The following is a 17,526-nucleotide window of genomic DNA, read 5'->3' as shown; positions in this document are numbered from 1 at the left end:
TCTCTGTCTCAAAAAAAAAAAAAAAAAATATATATATATATATATATATATATATATATACATATATATATGACAATTGGCAACAAATGTAACACTATCTGTTTCAACCTTTGCAGATGTAATATATAAGACAACTATAACATAAGACAAAGGGGATCCTTAAATAGACAACTCCATCCAGTAACAGCAGAATAGACATTCTTTTTACCAAGATATGCCATATCCTGAGTCATAAAACTCTTAAATTAAAAAAAGAATTGAGATCACGAAAGTATCCTCTGATAATTGAACTAACTAAAAATCATTATCAGAAAGATAATAGGAGAATCTCCAAACAATTGGAAATCAAACAACACACATCTAAATAATCCATGGGTCAAAGAGGAAGTCTCAAAGGAAATTAGAAAATATTAAAGTGAAAAAAATGGAAATATAATATATCAAAATATGTGGAACACAGATAAAGCAGTGCTTAAGAAATTTACGCCTTTAAATTCTTATATTACAAAAGAAGAAAGGTCTCAAATCAATAAGCTAAGCTTCTACCTTAAGAGACTGGAAGAAGAAAAGCAAAATCAATTCAAAGCAAGAAAAAGAAGTAAATAATAAAAATAAGATCAGAAATTCATTAAACTGAACCCCCCCAAAAAAAAAACCAATAGAGAAAAATCAATGAAACAAAAAGCTGATTTTTTGAAAAGATCGATAAAGTGATAAACCTCTAGCCACATGGACAAAAAAACAAAGAGAAAAGAAATAACTTACCAACATCAGGAATGAAAGTATCACTACAGACCATGAAGACATTAAAAGGATAATGAGAAATACTATGAACAATTCTATACACATAATTCACCAATTTAGATAAAATAAACTATTGCATGAAAGCTACAAAATTCCAAAACTCTCCCAAAATGAAACAAATAACATGAATAGTCCCATAATTTTAATGAAATTAAATTTGTAGTTAACAACCTTCTATAAAGAAAATCTCCAGGGCCAGCTTTCACTGGTGAATTCTACCAAACATTTAAAGAATAAGTAATACCTATTCTATACAATCTCTTCAGAAAACAGAGAGGGAACACTTCTGAAATCAGTTTACAAGGCCAGAATTACCCTGATATAAAAATGACTCAAGATAGTACAAAAAAAGAAAACTGTAGACTAACACGAACATAGGTGTAAAAATCCTCAATAAAATATTAGCAAATTGAATCCAGCAATATATAAAAAGAATAATATACCACAACCAAGTGTGGTGTATCCTGGCAATAAAAAGTTGATTTAATACTTGAAAATCAACCAATGTAAGCCACCATATTGACAGTTTAAAAAAGAAAAATCACATCAATTAATTCAGAAAAAGCATCTGACAAAATTCAACATCCATTCAGATGAAATTTCTCAACAAACTTCTTAGAAAGGAGTGTCCTAAAGCTGGAAAGAAAAGTCACAAAAACCTATAGCTAACGTCATACCTAACAAGGAAACACTGAATACTTTCTGCCTGGGATCAGGAATAAGGCAAAGATGTCCACTCTGACCACCCCTGCTCAACATTATAATGGAAGACCTAAGAATGCAGTAAGACAGGAAAAAGAAAACTTCATACAAATTAGAAAAGAAGAAATAAAACTGTCCCGATTCACTGACATGTAGAACTAATAAGTTAGAAATAAGATCACGGGATACAGTCACCCACAAAAATGAATCATATTTCTATATACTAGTTATGAAAACTGGAAACCAAAATTTAGAAAGAATACCAGTTCTAGTAATTCAAAAAAAGTAAAATACTTAGATAGTAATCTAATAAAACACATATAGGATCTATATGTTATAAACTACAAAACACTGATTAAAAAAAATCAAAGAACACAAATAAGAATAGAGACATATGTTGGTGGACTAGAAGACTCAAAGTAAAAACTCACAGTAAAGACGTCAACTCTTACCAAATTTATCTCAAGATTTAATGCAAATCCCATTCAAATCCTAGCATAATTTTTCGGTAGCTGTATACAAGTTAATTCTAAAGTTTATATAGAAAAGCAAAAGACCCAGACTAATCAAACAATTCAAAAAAGAAGAATAAAATTGGAGGAATCATATTACCCAATTTTAAGATTTACTAGAAAATTTCAGTAATCAAATCAGATGCGGTATTGGAGAAGAGAGAGACACAGAGGTCAATAGAAGAGATTAAAACATCCAGAAATAAGCCCACACAAACATGGTCACTGATTATTGATAAATGTGCGAAGGCAATTCAATAGAGAAAGTATAGTGTTTCAACAAATGATGTTAAAACATCATCAGATATGCACAGGCAAAAAAAAAAAAATCAACCTTGACCTAAGCCTCACACCTTACCAAATATTTCTCTCAAATGATCACATAACTAAATATAAAGCATAAAATTGTAACACTAAAAAAATAAATCTTAGTGACCTGGAGTTAGGCAAAAAAATTCCTACTCTGACAAAGAAAGATTGATAAATTGTAAATTGTATTTCATCAAAATTAAAATCATTTGCTCTGTGAAAGATACTGTTAAGGGAATGAAAAGACAAGCTACAGACTGGGAGAAAATATTTGCAAATCATATAACTAACAAAGGACTTGTATCTAAAATAGATAATCAACTCTCAAAACTCAATATCAAGAAAACAAAGCAATTAATACTGGGCAAATGATCTGAACAGCTACTATACCAAAGAAAATAAGCACATGAAGAAATGTTCAACATCATCAACAATTAGGGAAATACAATGAGAAACTACAATGAGGTATTCCTAAATTCCTAATAGAATGACTAAAATTTTAAAAACTGACAATACCAAGTGTTGACCAGGATGCAGAACAAGGAGAACTCTTGTTCATTGTTGATGACAATGCAATATTGTAAAGCCAATTTGTTAGGAAATTTCTTATAAAGTTAAATATGCACTTAACCATATGAACCATTAATCCCTCTCCTAAATATTTACCCTAGAGAAATAAAAATTTATGTTCACACAAAAGCCTGTGCCATGAACATTTATAGCAGTTCTATGCATGTCTTAAGTTATATGGTTATTACATTTTCCTCAGAGAAGGTGCATGTGTGAGTGTGCGTGCATGTGCGCACACACATACACAAGCTAGTAGGAAAAAAAAGCAGTCAAATCCAGGCAATCTCATCAAGACACTTTCTCTTGTAGATAAACCCCAGCTCCACATCCCCACCCTGCACCACTGTATCTCTGACCTCAAGATCCCTTGCTCTGAGAGTGACAGATTTGGGGAGTAGTGGGGAAAGGCATAGAACAAAGACAAAAACAAAGAACAGCAGACAAATCCAGAAAACCCACGAAACAGCAATCAACCAATCAAAGGAGCCTTTGAACCCACTGCCTGGAAAAAACGCTGGGAACAGCCATAATAAAGAAATGCTTTGGCCCTCTACTCCCTCCACTCACCCACTCTTTGGAATTTTGTGCATAGATACCACTTCAACTGAAGCAAAAAGAAACAAAAGTTCAAGCACTTGCCTATAAACTCTGTTAAAGTCTTTGCTCTGGTCTTAAATAGAAAGAGATGGAGCAAAATGTCAACATACACAGGATTCTCAATGTATTTCTCAGAGAGGCCTTGCACCTCTAACCTAAGTCACTGGGACACGCAGGGAACCAATTTGAAACGATGAGAGCAAGTGAGACTTCTTTTAAAGGAGAAAAACATAGAGGTTATTTTTTGATGGTTAAAATTTTTTGTATCCTTTTCCATCAATCACCAGACTCTTCCCAATGCCCTGCTTATTTCTAGTGATGTACAGAGTGAAGGGAAGATACTGGCCAAGGTTTCGAGGGCACAGACCAGGGAGTATCACAGGTCAGACAACAGCTGAGCCACAGCAAAACTTTGACCACATTAACCCTTAGTAAAGAGTTAAAGAATTCATTGCTCGGGGGAAAAATTCCTCCTGTATGTCCTGCAGAGGCACTCCCCTAGCTGGACTCTTGTCTATGCAATCTATTCCACTCACTCATTTACATACAACAGAATACACTAAAAGACAACAGAACTATCTGTTGAAAAGATAGATTGTCCTTTCCCCCATGAATTAACTAATTTGGCATTTCTGTTGAAAATCAATTGACCATATATGTGTGGGTCTATTTCTAGACTCCCTGTCCTTTTATCATGCCTCGTCCTTTCTCAAGTACCTTATGACTCCTCACTGTCCATCAGATCAAGTATAAATTTCCCATGCTGACATTCAAAGCACTTCAAACCAACAACTTAATTTGTCTACCTCAAAAAAAAAAATATTGTAGTGTGTAGCTCTAAAAGATAAGGACTCTTTTTAACCAAAACCAGAATATCATTCTTATACCTTAAATAATTTAATAATTCCTTAATATCATCAACTATCCAGTCAGCGTTCAGATTTCTTGATTATTTCATAAATGTTTGTTTTTGTTTGTCTAAACTGGGATCCAAATAAGACTCGTTCATTGCAATTGGTTGGTTTTTCTCTAAGTTTCTTTCAGGTTCCCCCATAACTTCCTCTTCTTTCAATTTATTTCTTGAAGAAACCAGTTTATTGTCTTATAGAATTTAAGATCGCCTGGATTGCTCATTGTATTCCTGTGGCATCATTTAATTTGCTCCTCTGTATTTCCTGCAAATTGGTAATCAGATATTCTCGATTTACCTATCAGATATTTCTATCCTCTGTATTCCCATATTGTCATTTAATTTGTTCCTTCATCTCCTGTATTTCCTGTAAATTGATAATCAGATCTAGAGGCTTGATCAGATTCAGGTTGGTTTTAGTTGTGCAAGAATACTTCAATGGAGGTGTTACGTACTCCCATTAGGAGGCACAAAATGATCATTGTCTAGAGCCATTAATTAATTATGGGCTGTAAAACAATAATACTCTCAATCTACCATAATTTATTAGCTGAAATTCTTCTATAAAGAGAAACTCCCCTTCTCAACAATTTGATTATGCTGAGATGAGTGTATGTAGGAATAGACAAGATAAAAGCTTGATTCTCTTTATTTACCAGTTTTCAAAACAATGAGTTAATTCCATGGTATCCTTCAAAGGTGCCCAATTACATGAGTTTATTTTTATTATTAGGAATTCATGGATTTAAACATATCTGATGGCTTTCAAACCATTGCAGTTATTATCTTACTGATGCTCAAATTGTCCCAGTGGAAACCTCTTCAATTTGGTTCCTGAGTCCTTTGGCTGTGGCTCTAGTAATCTTCGATAGCTAGCTTCTTTGCTTTCTGGTACGACAAGAAACTCCAGGTGCAAGTAGTACATTTCCTGACTGAAATTTACAAACAATAATTTCTACATGGAGTCTTAGTTCCTTTTAGTGAGAAATGATATTTAGAAATTGCAAACTGGGTGCTAAGGGTGCTCATTGCTGCTTGGTCAGATGCTATTCTTTGGCCTTTCAGTTGACACAGCTAAAAGGCACTTTTTCTCAAGATGATTCACTACATAATGAACACTTTCTATTCAAATTCATGACTACAGAGTTTTTACCTAATCTCATCAATTTTACTTCCGCATCTCCTTTTTTGCATGCCTTAGATTTTGATTCTCAAAGAATCCAACATAATTATTCCTTTGCTTTATCCCACAACAAACAGCCTCAAACTAACAATATTATAGCTACCACTCATGAATACGATAAACCACAGGAAACCAACAAGGGCCATACAATCAATTAAAGCCACTTGTAATAGTTAGACCACTAACCCAAAACACAATTAATTCATTTGTTTCATTCTGTTTTTAATTTTTAGGACTTGCTTTAAAAATAACTAGTTTTATAATTATGTACAATATTTACTTGGTTCTAAAGCCAAATTTATAAAACAAGGTATAGTCAAAAGTCTAACTCTCCCTCTGTCCTCTCCAACCTATCCCTTTCCTTCTACTATAAATAACCACTTAAAAATATTTTTATCATTTATATTTCCATTGTTTTTGTAAAATACCAATGGAATTGATGTTTAACATGCTATACTCACTTTCTCCACCCTGTTCCTTTTACTTAACAATACGTCCTTGAAGATCATTGCATAGTCTTAGAGATAGCCCGCATGCCTTTGCTTATTTGCTTTGCTTGTTTTTTTACATACAAAAGTATTTTATATTCATATGGTCTAATTTATCAATCTTTCCTTCTATTGGGTCTGGGTTTTAAAACCAGAAGTTTTCTCCACTTTCAGATTAAAAATGAATTCACCCATGTTTTTGCTAAGGCTCAACACAACATTTTTAATGATCATCACCTTTTCCCCTTCATCCCTTAGAGAGTATACAAAAGCAGCCCTATGTCCAGTCAGTCCATGTGGTAGAAGCAGCCCATCTCCCGTTTAAAAGTTAAACACCTGATGTAGTTCATGCAAGCAAAGTACAGAGACGGGTCTGAATATGTGATTGTGTTTCACCTTTACAGAGCTCCCCTGTGCTACCTGCATTCACAAGGTCAGATAGAATCCAAACCACCAAGTGCTCCAAATGCTAAGAGAGAGCTAGAGTCAAGGGATTTTCTTTCCTCTGTATTCAGGGAGTGAACAGCAAGGGAAATATAGGTATAAGGGGGTAATGGGTTCTCCCCAAGATTAATCACATCGGCCAAGTGACCAGGGTAAGTAGATAGGACTCGTAAAGATGTTTTGTGGGTGCTTTTATGGAAGAGAGAAGAGTTTTGGTGGAAAGAGCAGCTGCAGCCAGCTGCTCTGGGAAACTCTGCCCAGTACACTGGCATCATGGGCATGGCCTATTTTGTCAAGTACATCCAATTTAGGAATGGGGAACAGTTTCTTACTTCTCTTTCCAGAGATGGATCATGTGTCCTATCTAAAGCATTTCTCTATCAATAGGCTTTTGCAAGAATGACTTCCACAACTGCAGTCTGGCATGTGGTTAGACAACAGCCTCACTTCTTTTTCAAAAGAAGGGCAAGAAGGGTTTTTCAAAATAGGGCAACAGAAACAGTCTGATTTTTTTCATGTCGAAAAATATAAATCAATGATATTCATATATTTGATAATAATCTAAGAGGAAATAATAACCAGGCAAACTAACTTTCAATATACAAAAGCAGGATTCTCACACTTTAGTTAAGAAATATACATATGCATTAAATTTTATATATTTTTTATTATATATAATATGTGTGTGTATATGTAATTAGTCTGTGTGCTTTTTCTTAACAAGCAATCTAAGTAATTCTAATGTAGGTGTCCTCATATTATACTTTGAGAAACTTACCTCAAGAGTCTAATTCCTCCAAAATTCTACCTCAATTCCCAAATTTCTTGAATTGCTTTTTTTTGCCCCCAAGTCCTGAGACACTCTGACACTGATGACTGCCTTGGTGACTGTTGTATCCCTGGCATCCAGCACAATGTCTGCCATACAATATGCACATCATATATGTTCGATAAATTAGGAAATAAAAATCTGAGATAAGTAGATATCCATATGCAAAAGACTCCTACCTCACACCATACACAAAAATCAACTCAAATTGGATCAAAGACCTAAAAGTAAGAGCTGAAACTATAAAAGTCTTATAAGAAAACATAGGTAAAAATCTTCATGACATTGGATTAGGCAACAGATTCTTACATATGACACCCAAAGCATAGCAATTAAAGAAGAAAATAGATAAATTGGACTTCATCAAAAATAAAGACTTGTGTGCTTCAGAGAACACTACCAAAAAAGTGAAAAAGTTAACCCATAGAATGGGAGGAATAGACGTCTATCGTAGCATCTTCCCCCACGCTTCTTATAAAAATATCCCTTGGCACTGACCCCATAGCCATTGCTCTTCCCCTTTCCTTCTCTTGCTTTCTGTCTCTGGTCCTTTCTTTGCCATTTTTTCTCATCTTTTCTCTCTTTATCCCATCTCTTTCTCTCCTTCTTTCTTATTCCGTATCTATGAAATACAACTTATATTTTTATTTTTTAAAAATGAAAGTATTTTTTTTTTTATTAACATCACTAGGGAATTTGTTTGAGGGTAAAAGAGCATGGGTACCGCAGTCTTTACTACGGTTGCCCACTTCTGTATACTTAGCCAAGGCTTACAAACAGGCACACACAAAGTAGGCCTTTGATCTTGAAAACCTAGGGATCCCACTGGGATGTGGATAAATATTTATCTCTATTTGCTTTTTTCTGTTGGGGCCTGGTTTCTGGCTTGCTCAATGTCCTATTTGGCCAAAGACCAGCCAGGTCAGGAAAAGATCACTCCATAGTTCTAGCCTTGAAAACATGCAGGAAGAGCCTTCAAATAGTTCCCATATAAATTTTTAAAGGGTCATCTGAGTACACTACCAGTGTAAGGAAATATGTAAGGAGAAAAGACATTCTCTGTTCTCTCACTAAGTTATAGAAAAAATCCAAATATGTAATATTCTCTTATGAATTTCTTCCCATATCCTCACCTAAGATAAGAAACATTCTAGAATGTTCTAGGAGGGCTGAAATAGCTATCTGTTGGCTGCAGTGGTGGAAAAAGTAAAGGGTTTGAGGTGTAGCTTTGCTACCTCTGAGCCAAGCCTCACTTTCCTAATTTGTAAAACCAAGATAATAAAATGCTACTTTACACAGTTGTTAAAAGGACTTACTGATATCATGATGCAAAGCACAGGGTATGGTTCCTAGGACAAGGTAGTACTTAAATTTTGGTAGAAACACTAAATATGTCTCACCACTTCTCCATTAGGCTTGGGGGTACCAGAGCTTCAGGTCATTATGCTTCTTGCTCCTAAATGGAAAGCAATAGAAAAGAAAGATTGTTCTCTAGCTCTAAAATGGAGACCTGCTTTTGAGAAAAGGGCATGTACCCATCTTTTCTACAAACCAAATTCATCATGCATTGGCAGGCAAGATCTACCTAAAGCCAGTTTTAAGCTTCACTGGGCATATTATGTATAGGGAAGGGACGATAGCAGATTTCCCAAGCCACTGCTTTCTGCAAACATGAACAAAGGCTTCCATAATCAGCCGCGGCAGGCAGAAGTCTGTAGCACCCACCATTGCCATCACCACCCATCACCACTGTCACCTCCCTACTTCCACTGTTGGTACTGCCACTACTACCACTGTGGCCACTACCACCTCCACTAGTAACATCACTAGCACCATCATAATGACCAATACCTCCACTCTTCCCTCCATCACAACCATCACCACCATCATCATTATCACATGCCATCACCCAAGACCCTAGCTACTAGAGACAAAATAGCTAAAGGTAAATCTGCCTACCACAAAGCCTTTAAGAAGGTTCTATTTGGAGAACTTTTGAATCACCTGTGCAAACTGTGTCACACCCATCTCTCGACATGTACAAAAACAGCTCCACCTAAAGCTACTTGCTGTGACAAATGCCACTGAACTGAAGAGAGACTCCTAGAAAGGTGAACTCTCTCCTTCCCTTCCCTACCCATATGGACCAGGAGAAGGGAGGAAAAGCAAGGGCTGGAGCAGGCTCCTCAGGTCCCCAAGTGGGTCTCTAACATAGCTTTGTGCTTGGGCTACTCGTTGTGTCCCAACACATTAGGGCTGGGTGGGACAGGAGAGCCGCCATGGTCTCATGACTGGAGCTGGCCATATTTCCATCTGCCAAGAGGCTGGTGTGTATTCCTTGGCCAGGAGTTTTGTTGCAATGAACTTGAAGCCTGCTGACAAAAAAGCTCTGCCAGTGTCCTCTGGGAGGCTCACGTCTTGGGAGAACAAGTGGGGACATTTGCTGATGCCCTGCCTGCTGCCACAAGGAAAATTGAAACAATATCCTTTTAAAATAGCTTTCACAGGGATTTTGCTGTATTTTCCTTTGAAGACATAAAAAATACCTAATAACCTTGTCCATATTAAAAAATATGGGTCACAAGTTTTTGCTAAAAAAAGAAAAAGCTATTTTTATTTCCTTGCATCCTTGTAACAGTTATAAACAGCTAAACTGAATTTTTAATTATTCATTTAAAAATACTTTTTAAAAAGTAGAGGTTGTTCCTAGGCTGACACTGAATATGTCAGGCCTGTAGCTAGAAGCAAATTTTTATAGCTAGTTATAAACCCATGGAATATGAGTTTATATTGGAAAAGCTGAAGCAACCTTAACTCTAACCACGCCAATGGGCGCCACTTTAATTACAGTCCCTGCATCGAATAAAACAGGCTCTCTTCTACGGTAGCATCACAAAGAACCCCATTAATTCTCCAATTACCAAATGAGGAAACAACATTCTCCAGCATCCAAGCCAAGAGAAAAGGAACACTGCATGTTCCAACTTAAAACCTTAAAACTGGGCTTCAAAGCTGCAGCTGCATAAGGAGGGCGCTCCCCTGCACGGTAGGTAATGCTTACTTCACCTATTTAAAGTGAGGGAGCGTCTCTGCCAAGGCTCACATAAGACTGTTTGTTTAACAAATAAAAGTATGTGTTTCCTGGAATATTTCTAATTGGGATTTGAGATCCTGCCTCCTAAGAAATTCTGGGCTTGGCTATATCTCCTTCAAGATTCCTTTGACAATGTGGGTCCAGTCTCACGCGGAGGGAAGGGCCTGGCGCTGGTAAGGGAGGACACACATGCAAAACAGCGGGACACATGGCTGGTCTTCCACCAACGCACCCATCAGGCTTTCAACAGAAAAGAAAAATGGGGAAGGTCAAAACGATATCCAGTAGGGTGTGTAAATTGAGCTCCTCAGTAGGCAAGCAAACTTTAAAAACAGTAACTTGGGGGAGGCTGATTTCCCTCATGTCCCCCATCCTCACACTCCTCCCTCCCCAATCCGCCCTGCTCCCCAGCCATCTTTGCAACAGCAGTCAAACAGCCCTGTTTTTCAAAGCCATGCTAACATCTTGGGAAATGCCAGGGCAAAAATCAAAGATTCTTTGGCTGGGCGTGTAATATAAAACTTGAAGTTGTTTCTGTTAAATAAAAACAGCCATGTTAATTTTGGTGCCATTAAAAACACAGGAAAATGCTGTTGCCAAATGGGGAGGATAAAAAAAAAAAGCTCACCAAATGGGAAGCAGTTGTATTTTCAAGACTTGAGAGTGGTATTATAAAAAACCAGAGAGCAAAACTGAGTGAGGAAAAAGAAGTATAAAAGAATAGTTGCTTTCTCTATTTAATTCTTTTCCTCCATCAAGGTTAAATAATGCATCTATAATTTCCACAAGGGGACCCAAAATTCAAGTCTCAGGCGTTTCATTCCCTTGCTCTGTAAATAATGAAACATTTCTTGCTTGGGCCACGAGCTCCCAGTTCCACCCTTCTGCAAATGCTCTCAATAACACACTCCCATGGTTTACAGATTAACTGAGCTGCACAGCAACCAGAAAAAATATTCTGTACTCAAGATCCTGTTTAGAGCCGAATTTGGCAAGTGGTTGGAAGAACAGAAATTTTCTCTTTTCTGGTTCCACCTGAAAATTAGGGAATATTCTCAGCAGTGTTTCTAAATACCTCTGAGTTCATAAATATAAGAATACATCAAGCTATACTTATAATGGCAGCAATAATCTCAAATGACTCTCAGGAGCTCATCTTCAGCTGATTTGGAAACCTTTGGGTATCCAAGAGGAAGGAGCCATAATGCCACAAAGGAAGCAAGAAACTAGAAAAAGAGAGAAGGAAATGAAAGCTAAAGACCAAAGACTCTTGAAATCTTCTTTTGTGGGTTTGAAGAGATTCTGGAACATTGGTTTTCTTGTTATTTCTAAAAAATATGTTGTGAGAGAATATTTTTAATTTTCATTTTAATTTTGAAGATAACTGACTTACTCTCCTCTAGTTAAACTGGTGTCCATACACTGGGGAAATCACACTAGAGGTCTTTGGAAAAAAGTAAAACTATGTTCATCACTATTGCTATTCCTATTTCTATATCCATTCTTTCCCCCATTCAAGAAATAATAATACAGGGCCACCTTCACGCCAGGGACCGTGTGGTAAGCTGGTTGTGATACAATTCGACGTCATGTAGCTTTCACAGATAGTGTTCTTTTCATCCGGAAGGCATGGCTTCCACAAACTGCCAGCTCAGCAGTGCCCCAGATTCCCAGTGATAGCCACTGAGCACGTGAGAACCCTGGACTTAAAACAAAATCCAAGTTAGATTTCCCTAGTTCTGAAGTTAGTGTAAAATTCTGATGAATCCTCCAAATTTGACAAAACAGATAACTACCTAAAAGCTCGCTGCCCCTGGGCAGCCAACACTTGCTTACTCTACACCTCCTCCATTAGGCCTGGTGAGGAAACCCGGAGGAGACAAGGTAAGTGTGAAGGATGACATCACGGAGGGCACTGAACACCCACAACTGCCCAGGAGGCTCCCCAGCTAGGAAACCTCATAGATCCTCCAGAGAATCAAGCGAGGAGGGGCGAACAGCCTCTTGAAGGGCCGAATTAGAATTCAATGAGAGTCAAAGAACTTGGAAAAAGTGGTTCAATAAAATGAATTTCCAGGAACACAAGGAGACCAGTCTGAAGTAAGGAATGACTAACCATGTGTTAATAAAGTAGTAAAAGGGTATAGAGCTGTAATGATCTTTAAATGGAAAGTGAGTCAGCTGCCCAGTACAGTTGTTAATATTAAATATAAGATTCAGAGCTAGGTGAGTGAAGTCATGGCACTAGGGGGAAGTGGTTCAGAATGCAGGCTCCACAGTCACAGACCTGGGCTTCCAAGGCTTTAAATGGGTTAATACGTGAAATGTACTCAGCACAGTGAGAGGTACAGAGTTAAGAGCTCAGTAAATGAGTCCTATAGTCAGCTACGGAGACATTTTTCCAACTTGCGGGGCCTGTTTTCAGACTTTTTAACTTTTGAGTGACAAAGAGAACTAGAAAATGATCCAGCAGAATGAGGTAACTAAAGAATAGGAAAATGGAAAATGGGGGTGAGCTCAGGTGGTGATGTGAGCAATGGGGAGAGAACAGCTATAAAAAATAAAAATACACGAAGCTTCGCTCACTCGCTTGCCTGCAGCTAACTGCTGCTATGTGCACCCCTCCCCTCACCAAGTTCCTAAGTTTCATGGAAGATAATTTTTCCATGGGGGCAGGGGGCGCAGACTTCTGTGACCTGGTCCCTAACAGGCCACCAACCAACAGGTACCCCAGGGCTTGGGGACTGAAGCTTGAAGGGGTCAAAGGGTCCTGGAAAGGGGTAATCAGGAGGGTGTGCTGTGTGACACAAATGACCAGCAGCTCCCCTCACTGTGCCCTCATTGGGCCTCTCTGCCCTTCTGTGATGGTTCTCTTTGTGTTGAGTGTCCTGCCAAACCAGCACAGGGATCACTGTTTTCTGTGTGTGTTTCTACAGCAAATAACCACCAGGGAGGTCAGTATGCTAAATACGTGTGTGTGTGTGTTTGCATTAACCTACAGCTTATGTTAATTTTGTAGCCACTAAAATGGTTGTCCTTTAGAAATACAAAAAACATAATAATAATCTACCATGCTGGTAAATAACATTCCCTGAATTTGTTCTTCATTGTCATCCCTTATTAAGGCTGAGATAAATCATATCTATTGCTTGCCTCCCATTGATGTCACTGAAAAAAATTAGTCTGGCCAGTGTGACACCATACTGGGGTAGCAGCCTAGGCTCTGCCTACTATTTAAAATTGAGTTTGGGGTGGTATGCTCTAGACATACATGTGGACATTCAACTACGTCTTTAAAAACTGTTTCAGCAACTCTGTCCCAGCTCAACCCATTCTTCCTTGAGGAGCGTGGAAATTCAGACACAGTTGGTTGTTTCCATAACCCACTACTTTCCACTTCCCTTTCTGGCATGTCATTCCACTTCTTCTGTATTCAGATCATACTTGGCCTCTGCCCAAGTCTGAAGATTAAAACCATCAAAAAAGTCTTTGTATTCTCAACATCCTCCCATTGAAAAAAAGAGGTAGCATTTTTTTCTCCGTGTAGTTAAGAAATATTTCCCCTTTATTTTATTAAACCAGAGGCAGGTCTTTTGACCACGGCTCTGGGTACCTTCTTGCCTGCTCACCTCTGAGACTCTACCCTGAACACTCTATCCTAAAAGCCTAGGTGCAGGTCCCCACACCAGCTATTGCCACTCACTCAACACGAGGGCATCATCTATTAAATAAATAAAATCAACAACCCAAAATGCATGAAAAATATCTAGTTCTCTTAACCAGAAAAATAAATAGCATTTCTTAATGCCATTTATTTATTTAAACACAGGGTCTTGCTTTGTTGCCCAGGCTACAGTGCAGTGGTGTCATCATAGCTTACTGCAACCTCAAACTACTGGGCTCAAATGATTCTTCTGTCTTAGTTCCCTGAGTATCTGGGAGTAGAGATGCATACCACCACACTTGGCTAATTTTTTTAAAATTTTATTTTATTTAAAATTTTTTTATTTTTTTACTATCCGGCTAATTTTTTAAATTCTTTGTAAAGACAAGGTCTCACTATGTTGCTCAGGCTGGTCTTGAACTCCTGGTCTCAAGCAATCCTTCTGCCTTAGTCTCCCAAAGTACTAGGATTACAGGCATGAGTCACTGCATGCAGCCTTGATGCTATTTAAAAACATCATATGTTTTTAAATATGTGTACTTATTTTTTTAAAAAGAGGTTCTCTTTAAATTTTCAGAGTTAGTGACAATAAGAGGAACACAACTTTAAAGCTGTTAAAATTAATGAAATCTGAAGAACTACATCATTATGAAACTGCTGAAAAGGGGTTATCATGGCTTCCATTTGGTTTACTAAATAAATAAGGTCTTGGACCTAAATGAGCACAATCTATACACTGACACGTTAGGGTTAAAGTGAGAGACTTATGCTCTTATTTCCATCCCTGCTTTATCACATGTAGGTTTCTCTAAGTATTAGTGAACCACACAGAGGTGCTGATAGTTGACTGCTTTTGAAATTTCCCCAAACAGAAATTTCATGTTGTTCCACCTATAGTAAGGGGTAAATAAGACACAGATACATCCTCACTTCCCAAAATATGATGGATATGTTAATGAAATCTTTGTGATTTACTGACTCCTTAAAATGCACCAGGTGCTCAATGCGGCATTGTTTACAACAGTAAAATATTGGAAAAAACTCAAAGATCCCTACTTTGGAAAAGTAAAACTGAGAACATCTACAGAATAGAATACCATGCAGCTAAATAAAAAGGAACAAGAAACTCTTTTTTTTTTTTTTGAGACAGAGTCTCACTCTGTTGCCCAGGCTAGAGTGAGTGCCGTGGCATCAACCTAGTTCACAGCAACCTCAAGCTCCTGGGCTCAAGCAATCCTGCTGCTTCAGCCTCCCGAGTAGCTGGGACTACATGCATGCACCACCATGCCTGGCTAATTTTTTCTATATATATTAGTTGGCCAATTAATTTCTTTCTATTTATAGTAGATAGAGACGGGGTCTCGCTCTTGCTCAGGCTAGTTTCGAATTCCTGACCTCGAGCAATCCGCCTGCCTCAGCCTCCAAGAGTGCTAGGATTACAGGCGTGAGCCACTGTGCCCAACCAGAACAAGAAACTCTTTAAGGCCTAATATTATATCTAGGATATAATGTCAAGTGACAAAAGCACAGTGTAAAACAGGGTGTGTGTTCTATCTCCCTTTGTTTAAGAAAAGGGAGGAAGGATAATAATCTATATAGACCTACTGGCTTGCACCTGCATGAAGAAACACAGGTTATACAAAGAGCTCTCACCTAAGGAATGGGAGGAGCGAGCTAGATGATAAGAGAGGTGGAGAAATTAAAACAGAAAAAAATTGCACTAAAGAAACATACTATTCAAAGGTCTTTTAAAGTTGATCCTTTTGTAAAATTAAATTCCTTTTGCAGAAGTGTCTTGAGATATTCCATTCTGGCCTATAGGATTATCTCAGCGAAGACAGACAAGTACTATTTACAAAATGCTGTGTCTGCTTCTGGGGAGCTGGCTGGTGAAGACGGGCGGGGGTGGGGGGGGTGTTGCGGGGGTGGGGGGGACTGGCATTCAAAGGAAGAACAACTCACAGGAGGCTACCCTGACTCCACACGGCAGCTGGTCACATGCTTGGTCCTGGCCTCTGACTCGGAGCCTCCTTGGCTCCATTCAGAAGAGGCAGATATGGTGACACAGGGTTCTTTCAGAAGTTTCCATCACGTGGTCCTTTCAAAAACAGGTCAGATAATTGCTCTGATAATACTGAAAACAGATCAGAGCTGCTTTAGGAGCTGACAGGGCTCAATCTCTGATCCAAAAGTGACAGGAAAAGAGGTCAAGGACACACTGCTTTGTCTAACTGGTGGGACTAGAACCCCAGCAGGGCTGGAAACCAGGCAAACAGGGCTCAGATAGCCTCGTTGAATCCAGGTGGGATCCCAAGTCCCCAGAAGACCAGGCACAAGATTTCTTTTTATTTGTTATTAGATGTGGAAAAGGAACTAAGAAATGCATTTTGACCTGAACCAAAAAATGTCAGGTTTTATTCTACTGCCTTCTTTACCTTTCTTTCTTGGGGAAGAAGAGTTAATATGTTTACTTAAATTATTAAAGCTCAAGCTACTGTCTTGAAGGAAGACCTAACAAAAATGTAGGTGCTACTCTAAATGCTCCTTTGGTGAACTGAGAAATAATTCTGTTTGTACAATTTATGTAATCTGGACTCAACAATTCTGTAATAAACATTTCATGTTGTCATACTACCACAGTAACTCATCACACCCATTCCTATTTTCTCCCTGGAGCTATTATTTCAGAAAATCATGGGCACTCCGGGTTGATAGAGACTGGAAAGTTTGTGATTCATACTGATAAGCTACAAATCTTATGTGCTTTTTGACCCACAAAACTACCAAATTTCTAAGACTACTGAAGCAAGGAATCAGTATTTGCTGAGGGTCTAACAGGTACCAGGTGTCTACACATGGTCCTATCTAATCTGCACTAGAGTCCTGGTAGCCTATGGCAGCTTACTAGCAAGGAACTGGGCAGGGTTTCAGAGCAGTCAACAGCAGAGCCGGGGCTGGCATCAGTCTCTCTGACGCCAAGATCAATGCTCTCTTTCCTTCATCTCACACAGCCTCCCATGGGACACAGGATATAAAGTGCACTTGGTTGCCTGGGGCTTGCCCTTGCTTACTTAGCTCACAACCTCTGAGCAGGTCTACGCACTTCCATTGCTCAGCTCAGCAAACAACCATCATTAGGATCCACTTGCCCTGGGCCTCAGAGGCCAAGAAGGTGCAGAAGCCCAGGCCCTGATCCAGATGTCAGCACCTGCTGAGACTCATCACTCTGCACGATAAACTCCTCAGCGGAGCAGAAAGCAGAGCTTGCCCTGCCTGGTGGGTGGAAAATTATCAGAAAGGCAGGGCAGAGAGGCCTCTTTGAGTAGCAGGGATTCCAGTCTCAGCACAAGCTGCTAAGAGGCAGGACAGGGCGAGTCCTGAAGGAAGCTTCGGGGAGCCTATGACAACAGGGCCACGGAA

At 38.6% G+C, this 17,526-nt stretch overlaps 2 protein-coding genes and 1 long non-coding RNA gene across 11 annotated transcripts in view; 1 reads left to right on the top strand and 2 right to left on the bottom strand.

Annotated features, from left to right (window-relative positions):
* Positions 1-17,526, top strand: part of CTSV (cathepsin V) — a 551,781-nt gene that overhangs the window by 183,754 nt on the left and 350,501 nt on the right. The window lies entirely within an intron of this gene.
* AOPEP (aminopeptidase O (putative)) overlaps positions 1-17,526 on the bottom strand; it is a 361,112-nt gene that overhangs the window by 248,812 nt on the left and 94,774 nt on the right. The gene's annotated exons all lie outside the window — the stretch shown is intronic.
* LOC142874265 (uncharacterized) lies at positions 82-15,995 on the bottom strand. The gene is made up of 3 exons (XR_012922070.1): positions 9,074-15,995; positions 8,749-8,804; positions 82-7,437 (listed from the first exon to the last, which is right to left on the bottom strand). It is a non-coding gene; the product is annotated as an uncharacterized LOC142874265 (long non-coding RNA).

This window comes from Microcebus murinus, chromosome 12, assembly GCF_040939455.1.
Source record: "Microcebus murinus isolate Inina chromosome 12, M.murinus_Inina_mat1.0, whole genome shotgun sequence".
Lineage (NCBI taxonomy): Eukaryota > Metazoa > Chordata > Mammalia > Primates > Cheirogaleidae > Microcebus > Microcebus murinus.
The sequence above is the reverse complement of the archived record's forward strand: the minus strand, read 5'-3'. Positions and strand labels throughout refer to the sequence as shown.